Here is a 27,657-nt window from a genome sequence, read left to right as displayed (position 1 = left end):
GATTGTTTCATTTTCTTTTGCCAGCAATTATTATTTGCTAAATCATGATAAATTCATATTTATTAAATGCTAGGCATTACTGTATATCCCCAGCACCTACAATAATTCCTGGCATATAGCAGGTGCTTAATGACCTATAATAATGCCTGGTATACACAGCATGTGCTAATAAATGTCAATTGATTGGCTGATTAATATCACCACACCAAACATTCATAACCTCCAAACTAAATGAGAATGAAAATCTCTCAAAACACAGTGACTTAGTAAAAGAAAGCAAAATAATGTGGAAATAAGAAGGTGGACATATTAACCCCATTGTCCTGACTGCTACTGTAGTTGTCTTGAAGGTTTCATGAACCTACAGAAGATAAGTTTGTATCCAACACTGTTTTAATTACAGAAATCAATTTTCTTATCTCTATGCAGATGATTCCCAGATCTATTCAGCCCTAGTCTCTCTCCTGAGTTCCTATGAACTTTTAGTGGTCTTGATTATCAAGTGGGCTTCTCAAACTCAACATATCCGAAACTAAACTAAACATTTTTTTTCCCAAACTAAACAAACCCTCCCTTCTTCCCAATTTTCCTCCAAATGTCAAGGGCATCCCCCAGCCTCTTAGTCGCATGACTGCTGTCATCTTACAACCTCAGTGTCTTCATTGACTCTTCATCCCCACTCACCACACTCATCCAATTTGTTGTCAAATCTTTTAATTCAATGCCTTTGTAGCATAGCTCTCCCCTCAAGGACCCACCATCCTGAAACAATCCCTCATTTTTGCTTATCTAGGTTATTGCAATAGCCTCCTAATTGGTCTCGCTTTCTCAAGTCTCTCCCCATCCCAACCCATTCTCGGATTTGCCCCAAACATAGGTCTGCTGTGTCTCCCAGCTATTGAATAAACTCCAGCAGCTGCCTATTTCCTCCTCAATCAAATCTAAAGCCATCTCTTTGACATTTAGTGCTGGTTACAGCCTGGCCCTTCCTGCCTTTCCAGTATTCTTACTTGACCCCCCTCTACATATTCTGCCATCCAGCTACACTGTTGTATCTGCTGTGCCTTGAATATCACCAGCCTATGTCCTGTCTCTGCCTTTGCATCCGGCACCCCTCCTCTCTGGAGTGTTTTCCCTCCTTACCTCCATCTCAGAGCATCACTGATTTTCTTCAAAATTCAACTCAAATCCCACCTTCTGGAGGAAGCCTTTCCTGATTTCCCAACCCCTTGTGCCTTCTTCCTGAGATTACCTTCCATCTGTTCTATGTATGTTTATGTCTTCTGTACTTAGTTGTTTGCACATTGTCTCTCCCATTAGAATGTGATCTCCTGAAGATCAGGGGCCGTGTTTTTGCCTTTCTCTGTATTCTCAGAGCTTAGTGCAGTGCCTGGCACATAGTAAGCCCTTAACAATTACTTGGTCACTGACTATCTATGCAACAGTCAGTCAAATGTCCAACATAAAAGAATGTTGTAGTTAGTGACTTGCCCTAGGGACTACACAATGAGAAGAATAAATAAAAGCTGTCCAGTTCTGTCTGACTCTTCATGACCCCATTCGAGGTTCCCTTGGCAAAGATACAGGAGTGGTTTGCCACTTCCTTCTTCAGATCATTTTATCCATGAGAAACTGAGGCAAATAAGGTTAAGTGACTTGACCAGGGTCACTCAGTTAGTAGTGTCAGGTTTGAACTCACAAAAATGAATCTTCTTGATTCTGGCCCAGTGCTCTATCCACTGCACCACCTAGCTGGACAACTGGCAAATAATGCTTTAAAGTGCACAAAGCACTTTACATATATTAGCTTGTTTGAGTCTCACAACAATTCTGTGTTCAACAGATGTTATTATCCCCCACTTTAGAGAACAATAAACTGAGATGCGGAGATGTGAAATGATTTGTCCATGGTCACACAGCTAATAAGTTCCTAAGGTGAGATCTGAATGCAGGTCTTCCTGGCTCTGAACCTTATCCTTAACAAGTACACCAACATGTTTCCACAGAGTAATTACAATAATGAATAAACATGCAGTGCTTATAATGGGCCAGAGCTCAACATGGTGCTGATCCATTGTTAATTTTATAAAAGGACTGAAATGTGTCCTCACTTGCAATGGATAAATCAAGCTCCATTTGCTGGTGACCGTGCCCATGTCCTCCAGTCATCTACTCCTTTTTGAAAAATAATGCAATCACAGTTTGGATAAAATTTAGGGCTTATCTTCATCTTAATTATTTCCCTGTGTTATTGTTTCATCTGAAGTAAAAATTGTCCTGACATTTAAAAAATCATGATCTGCCTGGTTGTTGGAGTAGAAAGCTGGGCTTTATTCTTTTTCTTGGAGGGGAGAGGGGAGAGTGAGAGAGACAGATAGACAGACAAGCAGACAAAGAAAGACAGAGACAGAGACAGAGAGAGACTTGAGACAGAGAGAGGCAGAGAATGTACCAGTGATTTCATTCACGTAAACTCTTTTCACTTAGGCAGATCAGTAACTTACTTTCGAAACTTAGAATCTTAGACCATAACCTTAGAGTGCCGGAAATGTAACTGACTGTCCATGGTCACATAGCTAGTATTGATCAGAGTCAGAACTTGAACCCAACACTTATTGACCCCCCCCCAAAAGGCTTTCATGTGCTTAAACTACACCATTGTTTAGCACTGATATTAATGGGCCAAAATTGTTGCATAATATGATTAATCGCACTTTTCTATTTTGGCAAAATAGCAATTTTACTAATTCATAAAGCCTCAAAACAAATGTGTAATCATTGCTTTAAGTCAAATTTCATTAGAACTGGGATTCTTAATCTTTTCTGTTTCAGGGTCCCCTTCTCAGATTAATGTTTTTAAATCTATAAAATAAAATGCATAGGATTATAAAGGAAATCAATTACATTGAAATACTATAATTAAAATTTTCATAAAGTGTATAGACCCCAGTTTAAGAACCGTACAAAAGATAGATCTTGGATTTCTAATTACCTTTTAGGGAGCGGGAGTGGAAGGTGGGAAGGGGAGGAAAGCAACAACCCTCTGCCTTAAATTAAAAAATCCTAAACTTTCACCAATGTGTTTTCTGAAGCTCTTAGACTGTGCATCTCTTCCTCCAATATGAAATTGATGGAAATTCAGCACACACATGGAAGAAGAGATTAGCACCAAGGGACTAGACTCATATCCTCCTCTTTGCTTAATGGAGACCCACGCTCCAAGCTGGTCTGTAAAGCTGGGAAAGAGCAGCCTGAAAGGTGCTGAGTTAGATAGGCTTTGCCCTGGGAGAATTGGGCCCATGGTAACCAATTTTATGGCTCTTTTGATTTGTCTCTGTGCATGTGTGTGCGTTGAGAAGGAATTAATCCAAAAATATAGACGAAGGAAGCCGAGTGTCTGCAATGTGAAACTGGGCTGCATAATGAGTTCTGAAAGCAGAGAAAAGGTAACAGATGTTTATATTACAATCTGGCTGTTGCTGTAAGAGCTGCCAAATGGCTGAAATAGTAACCCAACTTAGAGTCCTCTTCATTTGTTGCCCTAGATATAATGGAAAGAAGTCGCTCCTAGTCAGCATCAGCCAGTCACATCCCTTAAGCACTGGAGTGCGCAGAATACCCTGTTACTCAAGGAACTTCATATGATCTAAAAGGAGGAGGCAGCACACCAGCAAGGAAGGTAGAATTTGGGACCTTAACTTAAGATTATTAGAGTAGAAATACTTACCTGAAAAAGGAAGGAAGGGAGGAAGGGAGGGAGGAAGGAAGGGAGGGAGGAAGGAAGGAAGGAAGGAAGGAAGGAAGGAAGGAAGGAAGGAAGGAAGGAAGGAAGGAAGGAAGGAAGGAAGGAAGGAAGGAAGGAAGGAAGGAAGGAAGGAATAAGGGAGGGAGGGAAAAGGTAAAGATTATACCTGGTTCCAAAATTCAAGCTCAAGAACCAAACTTCTGGTTTCAGAGATCATTGACAGAAATTATGGGACTGAACCTTCTCGATTCAATATGCTAGAGTAGAAAGAAGGCTCAGCCGGGAGTTTGATCCTGGCCCCAACAGTAAATAACTGTGTTGCCTTGGGAAAATCTCTTCACCTCTCAAAAACTTAAGTTTTCTCATCTGCAAAATAAGAAGGTTGGACTAAATGATCATTACAATCTCATCCAACTCTTAGTAGTGGCTGAAAAATTCTGAGGACATGGGACCAAAATTTCTTGAGAATATAGAGCAAAGACTCCCATGGATTCCAATAATTCATCATTAAAAGAATCATATGAAAAGACCATTGGCCCTTGTCACAAGTTGCATTTAGATTATAGTCCATGTTCTACCACTTCCTCTCTCTAAAAGTTATTTCGTCTGTAAAATGAAGGGTCTTACTATAAAATCTCAAAGGTCCCTTCCAACTCTTAATCTGTGATGTTATAACAAAGAAGGCAGAAAGTGGAAGAAAAAGACACACAATTTCTCCATTTGAAGGTGAGCTCCTTGAGGGCAGGTCTCATGTTTTTGCCCTTTCTTTGTATAATGGAGTTAGCACAGTACCTGGCACTTAGTAAGCTCTTAATAAATCCTTGTTGACTGTCCAGTCAACTGAGTGAAATTTCTAAGAAAGGGCCTTCTACCATATCCCATGGTTATGAAACCAAATGAAGTCTATGCTGACATCTGCTCTTCTGATTGGTCAATGAGTCCCTAGCCTGTACTACAATTTCGTTAGAAATCCCAGTAATACTTTACTCCCAGCTCAACTCACTCTCCAGATTTCTCCACCTTTTTACTAGCAGCCTTGTCCCAACCTAGGGACCTTCTCCCCACATCCTCCCTGCTCTCCCTAGTTTATTAACTTCCCCTATTAGAATGTAAGCTCCTTCAGGGTAGGTATTATCTTGCTTTTTGCTTGTATTTATTTGTATCCTCAGTGCTTAGCCGAGTGCTCAGAACATGCTAAGTACTTATTAAATGCTTTGTCTATCTAATAAATCTATCATGTAAAGAAAATTAGAATTCCACCAGGTTTCTCCTGAGAAGTCTCCTTTTATTAAGATATTTTAAATTTGTTTAAATTTGTTCCTTGTCTTTGTTTTAGTTGTAGATTTCTAATACTAGATTACCTTAATTATTGAGTTTATTGAAAAATGCACAAACCACATTAACATGCTCATTCATACAAGAATACTTGGCGCACTTCACTACCACCAGAACGGTACTATTTCTTGTCTGGCTAGGGGGACACAAACCCCGCCCAGTGTAACTCTTCCTAAGCCCACTATTTCCAGCCTGACTACCAGATGGTCCATATAGTTTATGGGCTGTGTGACTTTTATATTGAAATGGACAAAGGGAGTTGGGGGTCTTTTGACAATACACCAATCTACAAGTAAGAGCAGTAGAATTCCTTTGGAGTCAGATGCTGTGCTCATGGATATTCACCAGTCTCTCTGGCAGCGTCTCTATTTGCATGACCCTTCAACTAAAGTCCAGGAGATTGTTCCAACAAATCTACACCAGTATTCCTTATTTCCTGTGTGGCTATGGCCAAAATTAAATATTGAGTGTGGTCGTACAGGTATTATCTTTCGTATTCTGCAAGCAAAAATGACCTTATCTATTTATTATTTTCACAAAAACAACAAGCTTCCATATTTCCCCCCAAAGAAAGATTTTAATCTGGAGTATTAGAAATAGCATCTACAATCTAAGCAGGAAACACAAACCGCCTTCCTGTATATCATGACCTGGACAAAGAACATACTTTTTTTATCATAGGGTATTCAGTTACCCAGAATTCTTGGCCAACCAAGATTATCATGTGCTACAGAGCAACGACAGTCGATGCTCAAACCAACATGGCCCAGAGGCACTTCAGGACCCTGAAGTACTTTCTGAAGCATCAAAAAAAAATAAATTATGTTCATTCTGATTTTATTATTCTGACTCTTTGCAAATTGGTAATCCATGCATTACCAGAATACTTTCCTTTGAATAAAAAAAAAAAATCCACCCTTGGTAGGAAGATCATCTAGTCTGGCTCCTTCCTTTTACAGATAAGGAAGCTAAGGCTCAAAGTATAGTAAGCAATGTGTCCAGTGGCACACAGACAGCAAGGGACATGGTGTAATAGAAAGAGTGTGGGGCTTGGAGTTGAGAAGGCTTGAACTCAAATTCTGTCTCTGACACTAGCTATATGATAGTCATGAAATGCATTAGTTTCTCTAAGGCTGTTTTCTCATTGGTACAGTGGAGATGATATTTCCTCTAGGACCTACCTCAAAGGATCGTGGTAGGGGTCCAATGGAATCATGTATATGTGTACCCTTTCAAACTTTGAAACCTTATATAAATGTCAGTTACTATTATTCCTAACCATACCAGGTGATATAAGTGAATGTGTAGGATTTCTTCTCTTTTTTTTTTCAAAATCAGAATTAAAAGGAACATAAATGCATGAAACTAAAAAAGAAAATGTCACATTAAAATATTAGGTATTGTCATATAAAAAAGATGACATTACAGGAACACCATTATTTTTTCTCCAATTGGTTATATATTTATACTGAGATAACTGCACCATCTCACACATTTACTAATCTTGGTCTTCTCAGCACAGTGTAGTGCTGTGCTGGGAAACAAGAATCAGGGTTAAAATTCTATCTCAGACTCTTATTAGCTATGTGACCTGGATGAGATGCTTAACTTTTCTGTGGCTCAATTTGCTCATCTGCCTCCTTAATGTTGTTGTGAGGCTCAGATAAGACAATGTATGTAAAATCCTTCACATACTTGAAGGAACTACATAAATCTTAGCACATTATTAGTATTATTAATAATATAATCACTAATAAGTGCTCACATTTTCATAATGTTTAAAGGTTTATAAAGTGTTTTCCTCACAGGAACCCACTGAGGGAGATTATATAAGTAGCATCATCCCAGTAGAATATAAAGTATTTTGTCCTTGCATTTGTATCCCCTGCATCTAGCACAGTGCCTGGAACTTAGTAGGCACTTAATAAATGCTTATTCGATTAAATTGAATCTTCATTTCACAAATGAGGAAACTAAGACCCAGAAATCTGAAGTGTCCGAGCTGAGATTGAGACCCAGAGCTCAGCTCCTCCTAGGTTTGTAATGCCTTTCACAACACCATATTTGCTGCCTCCCGAATCTATCAAGATACTCAGATTTAGAGGCAAGACCAGCATGACTGTGATGGAGTTAGTAGCAACATAAGCTGATGATGTCCAGCTGGTTTCTGCCATAGACATAGCCAAAGGGAAGGGTGTCCTTAGCATCCCAACAATGTCATACCCACAACTCTTACTGGAAAAACAAATTAGGATCAATCAAAAGATCTGCATCTTAGTCCTGGTTCTCTCAGTTATTTTCTGTGTGACTATAGGGATATCCTTTTGTGTCACTGGGCTGCAATCTCCTCATTTGTGAAATGAAGAGTTTAACCTAGTTGATCTCTTAGGCCCCTTTCTACCTTCTAGAGTCCTATTATTGGATCCTTAAACCAGACTTAGTTCAGAGTAAGAAAAGAGATGATTTAGCTATCACATGAGATAATATAGGAAATCTAGTTTGCAAACCTTAAAGCACTATCTAAATGTGAACTATTGCCATTTTATGATTATATTAGAGTCAGAAGTAGTAAGTTGGGGAAGAGGGAGAGAAGAGAGAAAAGAGAGCATTGACTTAATTTACCCTGAATGGGTATTATCGGGGGATATAGGCTTCGTTTTTGAGGGGTTTTAAGATGTCACATGAAACAGGTTGCAACAGTGCAGCACCTTCACACACTACAATTTCAGCTATGGCATTATCAGGGTCGGCATGTATTTCAGATCAGGGCTCTTCTTTAAAAATATTTTCATTACAAAGAATTGCTAGAATGAATAACCTGTGGAAGACAATTTCACAAGTCCCTTTGCAAACTGCCCAATCAGACCCTCTCCCCAAAGATGTTAGATCATAGCGAATGACGGCACCTAAAACAGTGCCTGGCACATAGTAGGTACTTTTAATAAAGGCTTACTGAGTTATTGCCTATTGAATAATTGCACTCCCTTCCTGATGGTTTCTTTAGAGCTAAAAGTAATCCCACTGCACCAAGCACAGCATTTATATAACACCAAATATCTGAATGAAAAGTAAATGTTTCATCTGTCCTGTGGACAAAATATCAAAGACTTGGCCCATTTACCAGAATAATCTCAAAATAGTTATGGGGCAACAGATTCAAATATAGGCTGGGAGGGGGAACTTATCAAAAGGGAAAGGGGAACAGTTAGATGAAAGATATGAAAAGTATACTCATGCAAATGTATTATATATTTGTAAGACCACAATCCTGAAACTATATTCTGAACACAGAAATTCCCCAACTCTCCGCCTTAGCACTTAATTAAGAACTGTGTATTACAATAATGACTTTCCCCCATTTTCCTACTTAGAAGTGGCTTGGACTCCTTTGCTCATATGATAATATGACTTTTGTCAATGTTTGCTCAAGACAGTCACAGGATTGGCTGGTGATGATGTCATACTCCTGTGTTAATCTCCACAAATGCAGTTTTAATATCTTATGCATCAACACATCATTTACATAAGAAAATACTGTATTCAATAAATGAGTAAATAGATAAAACAACCAGCTGAGAAGGGTGATGGACCATGGAAAGAGGGGCAAGCAAATAGTCATCAAATTCAGTAGATCTAGGTCATCTAACAATACATCTCTCTAAAAAAGAGCTGATTATAAATATTTGAAATACAAGTGGCCATAGACCCTCCCCATTGTTTAAAAAACCCACAGGTTGATGCTGATGAAAGCAATTAAAAGCCTACCCAGTTGTTTGTGTGTTTGCAAACTCAAACTAAACTCAAACAAATGCGCAGCAAGTGCTTCTCTGAATAGGACAGCTTTTTGCAGAAGTAACAATCCAGGAGCTACTTAAAGCCTTACCACAAATGCAATAGGCTATGATTTCTGCTTGCATTAACGCTCAATGAGGGTAGTAAAGATAATTGGGGTGAAGACCAACCAGGGTCTGGCCAGCTCATGCAAAGCCCAAGACTTCGAAAAGAAGCCCTAGCCGAAACTCTCAGCCTCCCAGGATTCTGATTGGTAAATTAGGACGCAGCCAAGAAAAAGCTTTGAGCCAAGTGAGAAGCGCCATCCAAGCCAACTCCTGGGGTCAGTTTTAGAGCATATAAGTCATCATTACTTCTAATGAGTCTGAAAATTGCTCTCATAAATAAGTCACTGCAGTTATTAAGTGTTGTTTTTCCTATTGAAGGCGTGCATGCTTGCCCACTGATTTATTCTCACAAACGCTGTGTGTTCCATATTGTAATGTCTTTGACCGGTGGGCGGCTGGGAGAATGCTCCGGTAATGCTACCAGGCTGTGGTCGCTTCTAACATTCTCATTCGACAGGGAGTTCGACATACAAAGCAGCTTCGAAAACAGACTTTCAAGTCGGTCCCTATGACACCTCTGCGCACATACCCAGACAAATCGCTCCTAGGGCTAAGTCGTCTGGAGGGATCTAACCCGATCTACAGTGTGTGATCAGAAAGCAGAGGTATTAATTTGTGGAAGTGTGAGGGGCTGCAAGTGGGGGCACAAGCTATTGTCTTCAGCCACTCTACCCAGGATCCGTCACAGGCATCAGCCGAGGGATAAAGGATCGGATCTATCCATCCCAGCGGCGCATCTTTGCCTGTCAAATCAAATCAGCCACAGCAAGACTGGAGAGATGGATGCTTCCAGCATCTTAAAGGTCGAAGGGGAGATGATTGTAGGCAGAAAAGATTAAACTCCTGCAAATTCTAGTGGCATCGGGCTACCGCACCATCACCCCCCAGAATCCTCTTCCTCTCCCCCAGCTCTGCCCAATATATTGACCTCCTCTCCCTATCTTCCCCTCGTCTTCCTTCCTCTTTCTCCTCCTCCCCGCGTTCTTTCCTTCACCTGCCAGAGCTATTATCAGATCATTCTTAGCCTTTCCAACATCTACCTGCTAAAGTTCTTTTCCAACAAATGCAAGAGGCGCTCGGGGTGTCTCCCTTGAATTCTATAAGTCTCAAAGTAACAAAGTGAAAAAGCACAGGAGGAGGGGAAAAAAGCATAGCAAGCAAACTGTTCCTGTGGATGGGCTGAGAATAAAGGAGGTAGCAAGCAGGGAGGCAGGGGAATGGAGCGTCAGGCTGGGAAGTATCTGGTTCTGGATTTCTCTCAGACTAGCACCCAGACCAATGTCCCCGGGAGCGCCCGGAGGTTGGGGAGAAGAGGCTAAGGAAAAGACGGGGTTGGGAGGGGACGCGGGAGCATGGAGCAGCCTGGCTCCGTGTGGGACTGACTGGCAACTGCGCCAACTTGGGTGCCGCTTTTCCTCAGAGACAGAGGTGCCAAGAATCTCCAACTCGGAAGAGTTGGAGAAGCCAGGTTAGCCGCGGGTGCCTAGCAGAGATTCTACTAAGAGCTGCTGCCTCCCGACCCTGCATCCCGAGCCCCCTAGCTCCAGCGTCTCTCCCCAAAGCCCAGGCGTTCCCCATGGTGTGCTGGCCAAGGTTGAGGAAGCGAGCCAGAGTAGCAAGCCCAGCAAGCCGACCCAGCCCCCTCTTTCCAAGAGTGGCGGGCTGATGCATCCTGCAACATCCGGGCGCATCCCCAGGCGATTCTGCACGGCTTGGAGTGGACATCTTCCCTCCCCTCCGGCTCTCCTAATCACTCTTGTTACCAGTGCCAGGGCAAAGTGCAGCTGACTCTAACCTCGGCGACGAGGCAGACTGTGAGTACCCTTTCCTCTCCTCCTCAAAACGAGCAACCCCCTCCCCCCGCACTCCAGTCAGTTCATGCAGCTTTCCGGACTGTGCCTCAGTGCCGGGACGCAGCGCTCGGGCTAAGGGCGCTCCACTGGCCGCAGCTGCTCCCCGGAGCCCCCACCCAACCTGATCCCTCGACCTCGCTGGAAAAAGAGGTATATGCCTTCGAAATTCGGGAGGCGAGGAGGCTCCTCCGCCTGAATTCCAGCTCCAGGCGTCCAGACCCCTTTTGCCAACCCAACAATCATTTGTCGCGCGCCCCGCACTGCTCCGAGCCCCCAGCCCATTCCTTACCTGTGAGAGGCCACCGGGAGTCGGACGGGCTGGGATCGTAGCGGAGGAGGATCAGGACTAACAGCTGCGCGACTCACCACCAACCACTGCCTCTGCCTGCCCCCTCGCTCACTGCCACCTCTGTTTACATGACTCCAACCCGAGATGAAGGAGGCAGCAAGCTTTGTCCTGGGAGAGGGAGAGCTGTGACCGGGCTTGCCCCAGTGTGGGAGGGGGCGAGGAGAAGCGCCCCTGATAGCAGCCCAGGGACTAGAAGGAGACGTAGAATGTGGGGGTTCAAGGGTCAGGGAAACTAAGGCGGATCCCGGGTGCCCAGGGAACTGAGCCCTTGCCTCACTAGGGGCCTGAGAAAGCCCAGCTTGGTGTCCTAGGCCCACTAAGCTCTGCCATCTCCCTGCCCGGGAGGCGCGAAAAAGACAGAAGTTCGCAAGTCTTGCCAAAGAGAGAAGTGGGCACCTCGGGCTCCTGCAGGACAGAGAAGTGAATAACCACGGAGAAAAGGCAGCCGGGAGAACGCGGGGGCCAAAGCGGAATGTCGATGGTCTTCCTTCCAGGAGGCCTCCCCGTCGAGGGGCGCAGCTGGGCGGGCGCTATCCCCAGCCACTCAGCCCGAGCTCGCTGGAGCCAGGAGCGAGCAGAGAGAGCAAAGCCTGGAGCCGGCCCCCACGGCGGGCCCACCTGATTGGCCAGGGTCTAACTGGACACCCCCCCACACACCCTCCAGCTCCGCAGCTGTCCACGTGGGCAGTGTCACTCACCGTCCCCGCCCGCTGGCGCGTCCCCTTACTCTCCCCCCACCCCACCCCGCTCAGCCCCGCCACCACCACCTCCTGCTTCTGCTCTGTCCTCCGCTTCTCCAAAGAGCCTCACTCGGAAACAGAGCAGGTGCTGGCTAGGGGTGGAAGGGAAGCGATCCTGAGGGTCCCCAGGGAAGGACAGTGAGTGAGTCCTCCTGGGGCAGTGTCATCTTCCTTCTCCCTACCTGGAGCTGGGAAAAACCCTGCGAGGCAGCCCCTGGTCGTTGGACTTAAGACGAGCAAACCTCACGCCCTCGCCTTCCCCGGGCCTTCCAGCAGTTTACAAACAAGCATTATTATACACAGCAGCAAGTAGTGCATGCATATATAATTCATGCCGTTATGTAACCTCGCATGTTTCAAAAAAAACAAAAATCCTAGACTCTCTACAGAGAAATCCCCCAAAGCCTGCTTGACCCTCCTTGATCACCCTCTGCGCTGAGATAATGAGTTTCATGCCAAGCCCCTCTGACCTCTCAGCTGCGCTCACCACATACTCGCCATATTATTTTGATCATCCTTTCACACTTAAGCCCGAAGCTCTTCCACTGGAAAAGTGGGCCATCACAACCCAAGACTGCAGTGTTGCCAAGTTGAGCTCAAACTAAAAAAACTTTAAGAAGAATTGGTCATCCCCATTTTAACAGAAGAAAAACAGGTGACCTGAAACTAGGCTTCTTCTGCATTCTTCTTATTGAACCAACTCCAGTGGCGTTCTAAAAGTCTCTGTGAGAAAATATAGACTCCTATGTTCATATTTTTAAAACCTTTCACTGCCTGGCCTCCAGTCTGATTGACCATCACTCCCTCTGCCACACCCTGCCATCCAGCCAAACTGGCTTTCTCTCTGCTCCTCATTCATGATACTCCATGCCTGTTGTCCAAAATGAACTCTCATTTTTTTGTTCAGTTGTGTTTGACTCTTCATGAATCCATTTGGGGTTTTCTTGGCAAAAATACTGGAGTGGTTTGCCATTTTCTTCTCCAACACATTTAGGAGGCAAACAGGACTAAGTGACTTTCCCAGGGTCACACAGTAAGTGTCTGAGGCCACATTTGAACTCACAAAAATGAGTCTTCCTGACTCCAGGTCTGGCACTCTATCCACTGCACCACCTAGCTGCACTATTCACATCTTTATTTTGTCTCCTCAGACTCCTTCTCTTCCTTTAAAATTAAACTAAGTGCAATCTTCTGCATGAAGTCTTTACTGATTCCGCCCCCCCAACTGTTAGTGCCCTCCTTTCTAAACTCTTGTACATTTTGTATCCATTTAGATTTATTAACTTTATATTTGTATTGTACATGTTTTATATGTACTGTTTGTTTCATTCTTTGTCATTCATATCCCCAACACCTAGTACAGAGCATGTTGTAAGCACCTGATAAATACTTTCTGTTCTTATAGTTCTTTTTAGAAACTCAGAAAAATCCCAGCAAGTATGACATCCTGAGAGATTGGGTATGTCTTTGGAAACAAGGAGTAATCTTATTTCCCCAGATTTCCATCCCCGAGTATTCTTTTTCTCATTCATAAAAGGGAAACCATATTAGAATTTTTAAAAAAGGAACACGTTGACGTCCCTGCAATAAACTAGCATTAAAGATCTTTTTTGCATCTCTCTCTGGGAAGACTATGCAACATTGAATGTTGTCTTCAGACTATTTCTAGGATAACATTGTAGAGTGGAAGAAATGAGAAGCATGTTTCACCAATAGCCTCGACCTGGAGTACTTGCCAATTTCCACTGATTTGCTGATGCCAAAACAACCTGATGAGATGAATTTTGCAGACCAAATCATTAAAAATAATCTAGGGTAGAAAGACCCATTTCTTATCAGGTGTCCTCATTCATTCATTCAGCAAACATTTAAACAAGCACCTGCTATGAGTAGTCAGTATGCTAAGTCCTAAGGGATACACTAGTAGAAGGAATAGTTGCTAGTAGAAGATATGACAGCCATATAAATAATTATGATAAATATAAGAATGAAATAAGTACAAGTGAGAAGTGCCATATGTTTCAATGGACATCTTAGGGAAGCAGACATCACTTTGTGGAACAGGCATCAGGAAAAGCTTGATTGTGGCATCTAAGATGAGCCTTCTAGGAAGGGAAAGATTTCAACAGGTTGGGGTTGGGAGGGTGCAGTAGAATGAGGTGAAGAGATGAGGAAGGTTCACCATTTTCATCTTTCCTATTTGAGAGATTCCTTTTATTCATTCTGGAGCCCCCATTCTTGCCCTGTTTGCTGCCAGCTTAAACTACATTAAGGCTAAGCACAGAAGTGGAAAGGTTATTAGAAATGGGCTCAAATTCTTCATATAGAAAGGACACATGAAGGAATCAGACACAGAAATTTCCAAAAATGCTTCACCTGACTAGATCTCCATTTGAGCATTCTCCACCAGTTCAGCCATACTGATATTTGAATTTTCCACTGCAAACTTCAAGAAAATGAGAATTATGTCTATTTATTTGTTCACATAACAACATACCATTCAGTACCATGTATGTCCAGGCATTTAATCCATCCCGTTATGATTTGCTTGTGTCTGTGAAGAAAAAGATTCCAGTTCTCCTATCCTACTGACAAAATTTTGTTACCACAAAGTGAAATGTGGCAAAGCTTTAACAATTCCTTTCTCACTCTGGCATAACTCTTTATTTGTAGGCTATCAGAAATAACTGAATAAAAACTAGAGAAGGCAAAAACACTTATATAACATAACAATTGTAATGGATGTCTCGCTCAACTCTAGGATCATACCACAATCAGGATTCAATGTGGGAAGAAGATATTTGGCTCGAGCCCCCAGCCTCATTTTTTTTTACCAATAGAGGAGGCAGGAAGCATAAATCAAATAAAATATTTAATTGTAAATTAAATAAGTAGCATGGGAAAGCCAAGCAACTGAATAATGTCACTCTCAACCACCCTTCCCCCATATACAAATAGGTACAATTTCCTACAAACTCACAAGCTAGTAGGGAAGAGAAGACCTCCCTGGAAAAGACACTGAAGCTAGAAAACTCTTCTTGTCTGAATCTTTTTCTCTCTCTTGCATTGCTTTGTCTTGTCCAAAAATTCTCATCCTCTTTGGCTCTGCCTTGTAGCCATTCTAGCCAAGGCTGGGAAGCAGATTAGTCTACTGCTTTATTCAACCAATATAAATATTATCTGCTGAAAGTCCACCCTCTGCTGAGAAGCAGCTAGGTGGACAGGGGATAGAACCCAACCCTGAAGTTGAGAGGACCTGAGTTCATATATCTCACCTCAGATACTAGCTGTGTGACCCTGGGCAAATCATTTAACCCCAATTGCCTTAAACACCACAGTTGTCCTAATGTGTATCTTCCCACTGGACCCAGATGGCTCTGGAAGAGAGAGTGAGGTTGCTGACCTTGCACAGCTCTCCCTCACTTAAATCCAATTCATTTTGAGTCTTGACATTGCCCCAATGTAAGAAGAATAAACAACAATCCTCTGCTGATACTGATCATCTACAAACCTGTTGCTGTCAGCTGGTGAAGTTTCACCACTGTTGTTGCTTAGGGTAGCATTGCTTTCCTATGGTACAATATGCAAGTCACACATTTCCAGAGATGTCTGTAAGCAGCCTCCGAACTAGTGGAACAAAAAAAAGGGCCAAGGTACATAGATCAATGTGAAAATTCCAGGTTTGCCTCTCCTACCATTTACTCTCATTTCAGTTAGGAAAACTTAATTTCATTTACCTCTTCCCCAACTCAATGTGTAGGCAGGTTACCCTTCCCCACAAAAGAGCACCTCCCTGTGAATATTTATGAGTCTTGGAAAATACATACATGCATGCATGCATGTATGCATTTATTATATATACACGTGTGTGCATGTGTGTGTTGTATCTCTGTATATATACATACATGTATGTTTATATGGGTGTCTACATATGTATATAGACACATATGCACATGTGTATTTCCTATATGCACATGATATACGTGAATACATGTGTGTGTTTTGTGCTGTTGTGTGTCTTTGTGTATTTGGATGCCTATATATACATGCCTATAGACACACACAGAAACAAACACACAGACACAGACATATCCCTTTTCACTTGTCCTTCCAACTTCTACCATGCAACCTGAAGCCTCCAGAGAGTAGCAAAAACAATGGAGGGGAAGGTTCAAGCCAACAGCCTTGGAATGGCAAGACCCTTGTCCCCCTCATGTAATAATACATTATTTTATATAGCTTATTTTCGGCTTTGAACAACTTGTTCTTCACCTCTTTGTTTACCTTGTAAATATCCAGAATTAAAGATTCACTTTTATTTTGTTCTACTTTCCACCTATCTCAAAGTGAGACCTGCAATTATTCTGATAAATGGGACACCTGATTTAGTCTGGTTACATTGTCCATTCTGTTCCTCAGTGTGCCCAGAGGCCGTGTTATTGGCCCTTCCCAGAGCAAGATTCTTCATTGACACACAGCCATACCTCTTCAGTATGATACAGAAGAATGAGGAAGACTTTTCCAAAAGGCTGCCTGACCTAACTCGATGCTGGATCTCAGCACTGCCTGCTTTACAAAGAGAAGGATAAACCGTCTTGTGTTGGGAATGCAGATCTAAACACGGCTGCATCTGGGCAATATGTATCAGATTCTATTCTGGTTGGTTCCCCATGGTGCTGGTCAGGAGAAAAACCAGGGAAATCGTAGCAGTGAAAAGATGTGAAACTAAACCCATTAGCTTATTCTGCCCAGCCCAGGATTCCCGTTTTAACCAGGAAGTGGGCAGCCTTTTAGCCTCTTTATTATTTCCTACATTGAAGGCTGGTCAGCGTTGTTTTAAAATTCTGGAAATCAAACAAGGTCTGGCCATTATCTTTGGGAGGAAGGCTTGGGTGGGTGTAGCCATCCTTCCTGTTCCTGACCACACCACTTTAATAATTTACAGTGTGTATGAGAGCACTACTTCAGAGCAAATTAGCATAATAAGAATATATGGAACCACAATGGAAGAACATTTTTACTGATTATACAATGGAAACAGACTCAAAGATAGATTCCGGCCATGGTCAGCCCTAGGCAAAATTATGAAGTAGATAGCTTATCTTCCATACCCTTCACCTCCCATTTGGACATCCTCTTTGCAAAATCCCCCTCCACAGATGTTTGGCATCCTCAAGTTGTTCCTCAGATGCCCCAAAACCCAAGTTTTCCTTTATTTGAAACCATCCTGCATCATCTGCTCAGCCCTTTCCCTTTCCCCTCTTTGCATTGAAATTTATCTATCCCATCTCCTCAAGGTGCTGTTATCTGTCAATGAGCCAGACAGGTAATAGCAGCTACATGGATAAATTTGTCCAAGTTAATGAATGTAAACATGCTATCCCTCTCCAGTAGCTCTCTCTGGTTCAGGTCTTCTTGCTGCCACTCCCACATAATACCCCATGGAACATCTCTGTCTTTGCACAAGCACCCCCCTAGGCTCAGAATGTTCTCCCACCCCCTCCTTAAATTCCCAAGTCTCCTACAAAGCTTTTCTCAAACCCTGCCTCTTACATGAGGTCTTTTCTGATCTACCTCCAGACTATGGCCTCCTCACCCAAATTATTCTGTGTTAATTTTGCATGTTTTAGAAAGTAGGTTCCTCAAGAACAAAGACCATTTTTTGTCTTTCTTTGTATCCTCAGAACTTAGCACAACATAGTAGGCACTTAATACATGCTAATTAACTAACTTTTGTATTATACAGAGAATTAAACTCCTCGAGAGCAGGGACTGTTTCATGATTGTCTTTGTACCTAGCATGGTGCCTGGTACATAGTAGGCATTTAATAAATGCTTATCAATTAAGTGATTGTATAAGAGGGGTCTCCTGGAAACAGTGAAAATCTAAAGGTTGTCTCCTGCTGGTGGGAATATCAGTCTTGATAGCAGGCTAATGGAGAGGGAGTGACAGCCAGGGAAGATGAGAAAAGGTATATTCAGCAGTAGTTACATCTTGCCAATGCCACCATATAGGGGTCCTGGTGCCAGTTCAGTAATGCCACCTTCTCTCCTGTTAGGAAGCCCCATGGCACTGAAACAAGGAAGCATGGGCTCTTACCTCCAAAAAAGCAAATATATTCAGAAAACTTCCTTCCCTTCCCGCTCCACAATAGATGGAAAAGAACAACATTGACAATCTGGAAAGACTCCACAGGAGGATAACTAGAAAGGAAAGAACTCCTTTAATCGTTCTTAAGATCTACTCTCTGATTTCTCTTCATTATGGTCATGTGGGCCCATCTCCTTTCAAAGCCTCTATTCATTGGCAGTTTGGTCATAGTCTTGGTCTAAAAATGCAAGTAAACATAGAACCTACAGAAAATGGAAAATCTCCTCTGTAGGTATCTGTCTACATTCCAATGTCTTATGAAGAGTTAGTGGGGCAGCTAGATGGCGCAGTGGATAGAGCACCGGCCCTGGAGTCAGGAGGACCTGAGTTCAAATCCGGCCTCAGACACTTAACACTTACTAGCTGTGTGACCCTGGGCAAGTCACTTAACCCCAATTGCCTCACTAAAAAAAAAAAAAAAAAAAAAGTTAGTGACCTCCGAGTTGTACCTCTTCTATTTGCAATAACTTTGATCCTGGATCTCAGGTCAGTATTATAAAATCTCAGAAGTGGGAAGAGGACTCCAGAAGTCATTAGTCTACCTCAAACATGAAACACAATCCTCCGACTTTACAAAAAAATGCCCAGCCTCCTCTTGAAAACCTTGCAACTCATCCCATTTTTGGATAAGGCTAATTGTTAGGAAGTTTCTCCTTCCATCAAGCCTAAATCAACCTCCCTACAACTTTCATCCTACTCTGATTGTTTTCCTCTGGACACCCTCACGTTAATAGTGTCCTTGCCAAAATATGACACCAAGCTATATAATGAGTTTGGTTCCAAAAAAATCAAATCACAGATGGTGTAGGTACAAGTGAATCTGAAAAAGATCTTATAATACTTCAAGCTTTCTTATGAATTAACACTGGATGTGGCATCCCAGAAAACTATTGTTATTTTAAGCTACATTAAGAAAGCCAGTGGCCCATCAATCGTGGAATGGCTAGACAAGTTGTACTATATGCTAGGGATAACTACTGCGCTATAGGAAATGATGAGGTGGTTAATTTTAGAAAATTATGAAAAGAATTACATGGAACAAGGTACAGTGAAATAAGCAGAGCCAAGAGAACATTGTACATAGTAACAGCAATATTGTTGTAAGAACAACTTTGAATGACTAAGTCATTTTGAGTATTGTAAATACTGAAATCAACTACAAAGGACCTATTAAGGAAGATGTAATGACTAAGTCATTTTGAGTATTGTAAATACTGAAATCAACTACAAAGGACCTATTAAGGAAGATGTTATCCATATCCAGAGAAAAAAGCTGATAAACAGAAATGTATAGTATGATTTTACATAGCTAGAGGGAGAGAGGGAGAGAGAGAAAGAGAGAGAGAGAAATATATATATATATATATCACATATATACATATTTGTATCTAATGATAGCTTTTTCTAGGGCAGGAAGGGAAGGAGAAAAAAATAAAAGTACACAGCAAAGAACAAAAGAAAACTTAGAAGGAAGCACAGAAAAGAGGGGTAGATTTGAAAATGATATGTAGTATTCATTACATAGTTTTTCCAAAAAAAAAGGAAACAGTGTGAAATGGAAATTCATGGTTTTATATCGAATCCTCTTTTTATGATGTGCTGTGTACATGGAAATGTTCTTTTTTGTCTTTTTTGTATTTAAGTTCAAAATATTTTTTTTTAATTTTAAAGGAAAGGTATTATTGCTTTTGATTAAAAAGACTATGTGGATGAATGGTCACAGAGAAACCCATCTCTCACACATTATTCCAGCAAAGATCTAACAAAGACTCAATAATGATCATGAAATCCAAAGAGAAATACTTTCATCAGTACCTTCATCCAAGCTAGGACTGAAATAAAAACAAAGGCTAGACAGAAGCCTGTACCAGAAGGCCCCAGGCAAGGGGTCCTGACAGAAAAGTGAGGATGAGTAGAGCTGAAAGAGGTAGAAAGCTGCCAGCAGAGACCAGAAGCACCACAGGGGCATCCCAACTCACAACACTCTATACCAGTGGCAGGAAGACTGTCATACTCAGATGAAGAACCTACAACGTTGTTAGCAACTCAAAACACTGTTATTGCTCTGATTACAGAAACAGGACTGGTTGCTGGGAGCCAGTACACCAGCATGGTACAAGCTGTTCACAGCACTCAGAAGACCCTGAAGATCTGTCTCAGACAATCTAGGGAAGGCCTGAATGATGCCAGGACTCAGCACAGACAGACATGAGGACATGGAACCTAGGACTAAACAAGCATCAACCACCCCATGCGAGAGTTTAGGAGGAAGCAGCAAGCTGACCTTGGCACAATGTTCACATTAGCAATGTTGACTGGGGCTATGAGCAAACAGAAGACACTGAGCATTATGAAGAAATATCATGGGTCTAAAGATGCCCAAGAGAAAATCCCAGAAAGTTCCAAACAACTACAAGAAAAGCTTCAGATTTTTTTTTTAATGGTTTGGCCATGAGGAGTATGAGAGAACCTGAAAGAAATGAGATTGATTATTTAAATTCTCTATTTGTTATTCTGTTAATCTGGATTTTATATGTGTACATAAACATACATTATATATTAGTATTTATCCATTCATACATCCAAAGAACAACTACTTCAATGATTACATAAAATGTTTTTACTTATCAAATTCTTACCTAAACCAGGGAAAGACAAAGCAGAGGGGGGAAGAAATAGAAAAATACCTCTAATTAATATCAACCCAAAAATATAGTAGCAAAGAGGCCATGGTGATATATTTAGAAGATGATAACTGATACACTATTAGGTAGGATTTATACTAGTAAAGCAAGATTGATCTAATGACCATATAAATTTTTTTAAACATTAAAATCACATGATTGTATCAAGAGATGCTGGAAATGTTTTTGAGAAAATACAAGACTCCTGTAAACAACAACAACTAAAATATAGGGAAGAAATTGTTTGTTTGTTTGTTCTAATACAGTAAATAATCTACCTAAAACCAAACATTAGCAATATACATAATAGAGAAGCGCTAGTAATATTTCCAAAAAGATCATGGGAAAAGCAAAAAAAAAAAGTCTGTTATTACCCTAATTGTTTGACGTAGTGCTACTACAGCAGTAAGATAAGAAAAAGAGAACAGCATGGTCAAAAGGAAACAAAATGATTAATTTTGTAAATAATATGATAATCTACATAGATAATCTCCCCTAGAGATTCAACCAAAAATTAATTGAAACAATAACTTAAGCAAAGTATTAGGGCATAAACTAAATTCACATAAATCTTTAGCTCTTCTGTACATTACCAATAAAACCCATCAAGAAAAGTTAGAAAAAAAAATTTCATTCAAAATAACAACAGAATTGTATAAAAAATCTGGAAGCCCACCCACCAAGATGCACACAGGAACTATATGAATATGACTACAAAACACTCTACCAAAATACTTACCTAAATAATTGTAAAAATATTGTTCATGGATGGGCCATGCCAATATACTAAAAATAATAATACTGCCTAAAATAATTTACTTACTCAACATCATACTAACAAAACTATTAAAGAGTTATTCCACAGAACTTTAAAAAATAATAACAAAATTCATCTGGAAGAACAAAAGGTCATGAATTTAATGAGATATAATGAAAAACAGTAGGAAGCAAGGGGATGTAGCAGTACCAATGTCAACTATATTACATTGCATTAGTCAAGAAAATTATTTGGTAATTTCGTTAGAATTTGAATAAATTTTGGTTAAAAAATTTGGTTAAAAAACAGAAAATCTGAACAATGGGCACAAGATCCAGAAGCAAACAAATAGCAGTATAATATTTGATAAATCCAAAGATCCCAACTATCTGGTTAAGGTCTTGCTATTTGACAAAAACTACTGGGAAACCTAGGAAGCAGTCCTACAGAAATTAGGTTTAGACAAATATAAAAATAATAATAGCTAGCATTTACATAATGTTTTTAGCTCTTTGCAAATATTCTTTCATTATATTCTTACAACAATTCTGGGAGGCAGGTATTATTATCCCAATTTTACAGATGGGGAAACTGAGGCACAGAGCCATTAAGTAACTTGCCCAGGGTTCCACAGCAGGTAAGTATCTGAGACCAGATTTCAATTCAGGAGTTCCTGATTCCACACCCAGTGTCATATTCACTGTGCCACCTAGGTGTCTATTGCAACACATACCTTAATAGGCTCCAAATACAGGCAGAACAGAGATATAAAAGGTCATATCATAAACAAATTAAAAGAATAGGGAAGGAGATACCTTTGTGATTATGGATATAGAAAGAGTATTTAACTAAACATGGTATATGGAGGATCACAGAAAATAAAATGGACAATTTTGATAACATAAAATTGAAAACCTTCTGAAAAAAAAACAATCAATGCAAGTAAAATTAGAAGATAAACAATGAATTGGGGAAGGGGGGTTTACAGGAATCTTTGTAAGCAGTTCCTCTGATAAAGATCAGATAGGGAATTGATTCAAATATTATAAGAGCCATTCCCCAAAAGAAAAATGATCAAATTATATGAGCAGGCAATTCTCAAGTTAAGAAACCCAAGCTACCATTTTAAAAAGGAAAAAAATGTTCTAATTCACTAATATAAAGAAAATTTCAAATTAAAACAACTCAGAGGTTCCACCCCACATCAATCAGATTGGAAAAGATGACAGAAACGAAAATTAAAACTTTGAGGGAGATAGGGGAGTACAAGCATACTAAAGCAGTGTTGGCGAAGCTGTACCATTCTAAAAATTACTTTGGAAAAAGTCAATAAAATTTTCATACCCTTTGACTCTGTGATACTACTACCAAGCATATGCTTCAGAGAAATCAGAGAAAGAGAGAAAGGATCCATATATACAAAAATATTTATTGTAGCCCTTTTTTATTGTAGTAGAGAACTAGAAACTAGAAGAGTTCCCATCAACTGGGATGATTGAACAAATTATGATATATGAATATAATGGAATATTATTATGCAATAAGATATGATGAAAGGGGCAGATTTAAAGAAACCTGGGAAGTCACATATGAATTGATGCAGTGAAATTAGCAGAACAGGAGAACCACATATACAATGACTACAATAATGTAAAGAAAACAACTTTGAAAGCCTTTTTTTTTTGGTGAGGCAATTGGGGTTAAGTGACTTGCCCAGGGTCATACAGCTAAGTTAATGTCAAGTGTCTAAGGCCAGATTTGAAGAAAGACTTTTAAAAACTCTGATCAATGCAATAATGAATCATGTCTACAAAGAACAGATGATGAAGCATGCTACCTACCTCCTGACAAAGGTCAATGTACTAGAGTTTAAAAATGAGACATGCATTTTAGGACATGGCTAAGGTATGGATTTGTTTTGCTTTACTATGCTTATTTGTTGGGATGGAGCAGAGATTTGGAGAGAGGGAGCTGAGATACTGATAGCAGTGTCAAAAAACTAATAAAATATTTTGAAATTCACAAAAAAGTGCTTAAGGTTTGGGAAGACCTTCAGATAAGCAAATGAGCTCTGAAACTAACATTGCATTTTATGTACTTTTTAAAAACAAGCTCTATGGATTAGAGATCCTCAATTTCATACACCATGGTCACCCAGATATTAAGCCAGAATTAAAATTCCATCCTAAAGACCTAGTTTCAAATCCTGCCTCAATGACTGTGTGACCAATGGCAAATCACTTAACTTCTATTAGCCTCAGTTTCCTCATATGTAAAATGGGGATAATAAAAACCCATAGTGAGGCAGCTAGGTGGCACAGTGGATAAAGTACCAGTCCTGGGCTCAGGAGGACCTGAGTTCAAATCCAGCTTCAGACACTTGACACTAGCTGTGTGACCCTGGGCAAGTCACTTAACCTTCATTGCCCTGAAAAAAAAAAAAAAACATAGTACCAACCTCAAGGCTGATGTGAGACTCTAATGGGATAATGTGAATAAAGCATTTTTACAGCTGGTGATGAGTTGCATAGAGCAGTGGACCTGGAGAGAGGAAAACCTGAGTTTAAATTCTACCTCAGATATTTACTAGCTGTGTGACCCTGAATAGATCATTTAACCTCCCTCTGCCTCAGTTTTCTCACCACAATATGGGAAAAATAATAATAGAACCTACTTCCTGGGGTTGTGGTGAGGATCAAATGAGACAATATTTTTAAAGTACTTTGCAAACCTTAAAGCATGCTATATGTTGCACTATTGTCATTACCATCATCGTTACCACTAAACGCTATATACACAACATATTGGTATTGTGATTATAGTCTGCTTTGGTTTGAAAAGATCATTGCCCTTATTGAATACATCAAACTAGTGTGGCATTCTAATAAAGCTATTTACAAATAGGTAAAATGAGTGTTGGTACTTTATCTTCTCAGGTTATTAGAGTTCACTGTCACAACATAGCTGTCTTGTGGTTAGAATTGTGATAAATATAAGAAGGATAAAGTATATTTTTTGACAGCATTGTATCTCTAATACAATGGGAGGGATTTTTGAACAAGCACCTGAATGGGCAGCTCATACCAAAAGTCAAAGTAACCACTATGGTAGAAGGAACAAAAAAGATGAGAAGGCAGTGAATGAAATCATAACAGTTAAAATGCAAAGATGGGAAAAGAATAAAAACAAAGACCTCTGGCAGTTGATGGTTCAATTGACTGACCACCAGATTTGGAGGCAGGAAGAAGCTGAGTTCAAATCCTACCTCAGACACTTACTGGCTGTGTAACTTTGGGCAAGATACTAAGCTTCTATAAACTTCATTTATCTCTGGTGTAAAAGGAGAGCGTTGGACTTGATGGCTTCTAAGATCCCTTCCAGCTATAAATCTACAATGTGATGTGGTGAACTCTATTCTCAGTTCCCAGAGAAGATGAAAGTGATGTAAAAGTCCCCACAACAAAGTGGCCCAAGGAGCCCAGAAACTGACTTAACAAATACTGAATATAAAGTGGTAAAAGGTCATTTGGAAAACACCAGGGAGAACCATTGACATGTCTAGAACATGGGCATGGTGTCTGTACACAGAGTATCTTATAAGCACTGGCTTATATCCCCTACACCTGAGACACAGGCCCATAATAAATGCTTGTTGATTGGTTGCTTCATGAGAGTGCAAAAGGCAATTGATAGAAAACAAATCTTAAGAGAATTAGTGAAACCAGAGTGTTCTGTGAGGATTTGTCGATGAAAGTGTAAGGATGATTAAAAAAATGGACACAAAATAGAATGGACTTGCTGGCAATTTTGGAACAATCTATTCTCATAGACAACCAAAGTGGAATCACCAGTTTTGTATTCTACCACCTCTGCATCCAGCTCCTTATGTGATGAAATGGTAATGCAGTGGCACTTAAGAAAGATCCCACTGTGTCTATTATTTATTGATTTCTTTTAAAAGCATCTGACTGGGTAGAACAAAATGTATCCTTGATGGCTCTCCTAAACCCATTAATATGTTAAATTTATACAAGACTCTTACAGATTTGACTGAAGATCATTTTGTTTAATAGTCCACTGAGCATTTACCTCAAGCAAAGACCAGCTAAGTCGTAGCAGGGATTCCTGCTTGATAGTGTCTGGTTGGTTCACGACAGTTCACAATGGGTTGAATTACAAGACCCATGAGTTCCCTTCCAACTCTGAAAGTCTTTGGGAGTGTCTTTATGTGTATGTAAAGTCAAAGAGAGCAGCTTGTCCTAACCAAATACAAATGAAAGAAATCAGGACAGGAGACAACAACAACAAAAAGCATTTGAAGGTTTGAATCTCGGGATAGGTCAAAGTGAGAAAAATTCCAAAAGAAGTCATGATTTAGAGCTGGGGGGGGGGGAAGCTTAGAGGATATGAAGTCCAAGCCCTTCAATTTACAAATGAGGAAATTGAGGCAAACAGGTTTAAGTGACTTGCCCAGGGTCATACATACTGCAAGTGTCTGAAACAGGCTTTGAACTCAGCCTTTCCTGTATTCAGATCCAACACTCTACTCACTACACTATGCTGCCTCACTGTCTTCATCCAAAAAGGGCAGTCAGGAAGATATTTCCAGCTACCAAGCTACATTTCTTCTTTCTCAATGCTAGAACATGAGAGTAGCCTAGACATACATTGAGACCATCCTCTATGAAAACATGCAAAGGGAAGAGGAAGAGTTTTACAGGCAATTTTCCAGTGGCCCCGATCTTTATGGGCTCATAGCTGAATGAGGTATATAGAAAATATAGTCTCTCTCTGCTTTTTGTTTGTGGAAAAGAACATTTGACTCACTCCAGAAAAAAATGTAGCTTGAAGCGTCTTCTCAGACAGGGTGTCCCTCATGTACATTTTGGTATTATGCAAGAATCGGTGCCAAAGAAAACAATAGAGAGAACTTTATTTCACGATTCGCGTGGCCTTGACATCAATTCAGGTGTTAAGCAGAAAGATAAACAAAGGTTTATCAAACTTGTTTGCCAGTGCCTTCAAAAATGCTTTTAAAAGGCCAAACAAGGGGCAGCTAGGTGGCACATTGGATAAAGCACAGGCCTGGGATTCAGGAGGACCTGAGTTCAAATCTGACCTCAGACACTTGACACTTACTAGCTGTGTGACCCTGAGCAAGTCACTTAACCCCCACTGCCCTGCCAAAAAAAACCACACACACATATATACACACACAAAAAGGCCAAACAAAAGGAGAATTTCTAATAGCTGGTGAGGGTTTCCATATGCTCAGATATTTTCCCAGATGAAATTCAACTAACTGCATTTGGTTCCATAGTTCTATAAAGTTTCCTTAGTGAAATCAATGAATTAACCAAAAACATGTATTAAGCACCTACTATGGCCAAGAGCTATATTAGAAACTAGGGAGATGAAAATAAAAGTGAACCAGTCCCTGCCCTCAATGAGCTGACAAGCATTTATCAAGCACCTACTATATGACAGGCTCTACGTTAGGTACTGAGGATACAAAGACAAAAATGGGCTTCAGACACTCATTAGCTGTGTGACTCTGGGTTAGTCATTTAACCCTGTTTGCCTCAGTTTCCTCATATGTAAAATAAGTTGGAGAAAGAAATGGTAAACCACTCCAATATCTCTGCCAAGAAAACCCCATATAGGGTCACTGAGTGTTGGCCACGGCTGAAACTACTGAACAACAATTCTTAAAATGCAAAATTTTACCACTAGTCCAGACCACAAATGCAGGGTTAATATCCAAGGATACTAATTCTGTATCAGCTCCTTTCTCTTTCCTGAAGTCAAATTAGGTTTGCACAGTCTGGTTTTACTCCCAGTTAGAGTCTAACATAGATTTATTACTAGCTAATTTCTTACTAAGGAGAAACAGCCAAATCATTACAAGTATTTTGTCTATAGCAGCTAAATATTTTATATTGCTTAAAGTCTGAACTCTCGGACTGTGGCTTGCAGACAACATTCATTATCTTGAAATCCATGTTTGTCTCATATTTTGATTTATAAAAAAGGAAATTGCCTTCACTACTTAGATACAAAGTTTTAATGAGAATAAATAAATTCCTCCCCCCCTTCGGAAAAAAAACCCGAGGTGCTTAATAATGGCTTAAATGGGCTGTAGAA

The 27,657-nt window shown here is 40.5% G+C and overlaps 1 protein-coding gene across 3 annotated transcripts in view; it reads right to left on the bottom strand.

Annotated features, from left to right (window-relative positions):
• TAFA4 (TAFA chemokine like family member 4) overlaps window positions 1-12,134 on the bottom strand; it is a 193,815-nt gene extending 181,681 nt beyond the window's left edge. For 2 of the 3 annotated variants that reach the window (XM_043975882.1, XM_043975880.1), the window contains exon 1: window positions 11,122-11,794. The gene's annotated coding sequence lies outside the window, so the exon portion shown is untranslated. Of the gene's footprint in view, window positions 1-11,121; window positions 11,795-12,103 lie in introns of those variants that run through there. The other variant, XM_043975883.1, reaches the window with a different exon arrangement.
• Between the last annotated feature and the right edge of the window lie 15,523 nt (window positions 12,135-27,657).

This window comes from Dromiciops gliroides, chromosome 1 (genome assembly GCF_019393635.1).
Source record: "Dromiciops gliroides isolate mDroGli1 chromosome 1, mDroGli1.pri, whole genome shotgun sequence".
Taxonomy (NCBI): Eukaryota; Metazoa; Chordata; class Mammalia; order Microbiotheria; family Microbiotheriidae; genus Dromiciops; species Dromiciops gliroides.
Note: the sequence above shows the minus strand (reverse complement) of the source record. Positions and strands in the feature narration are given on the sequence as shown.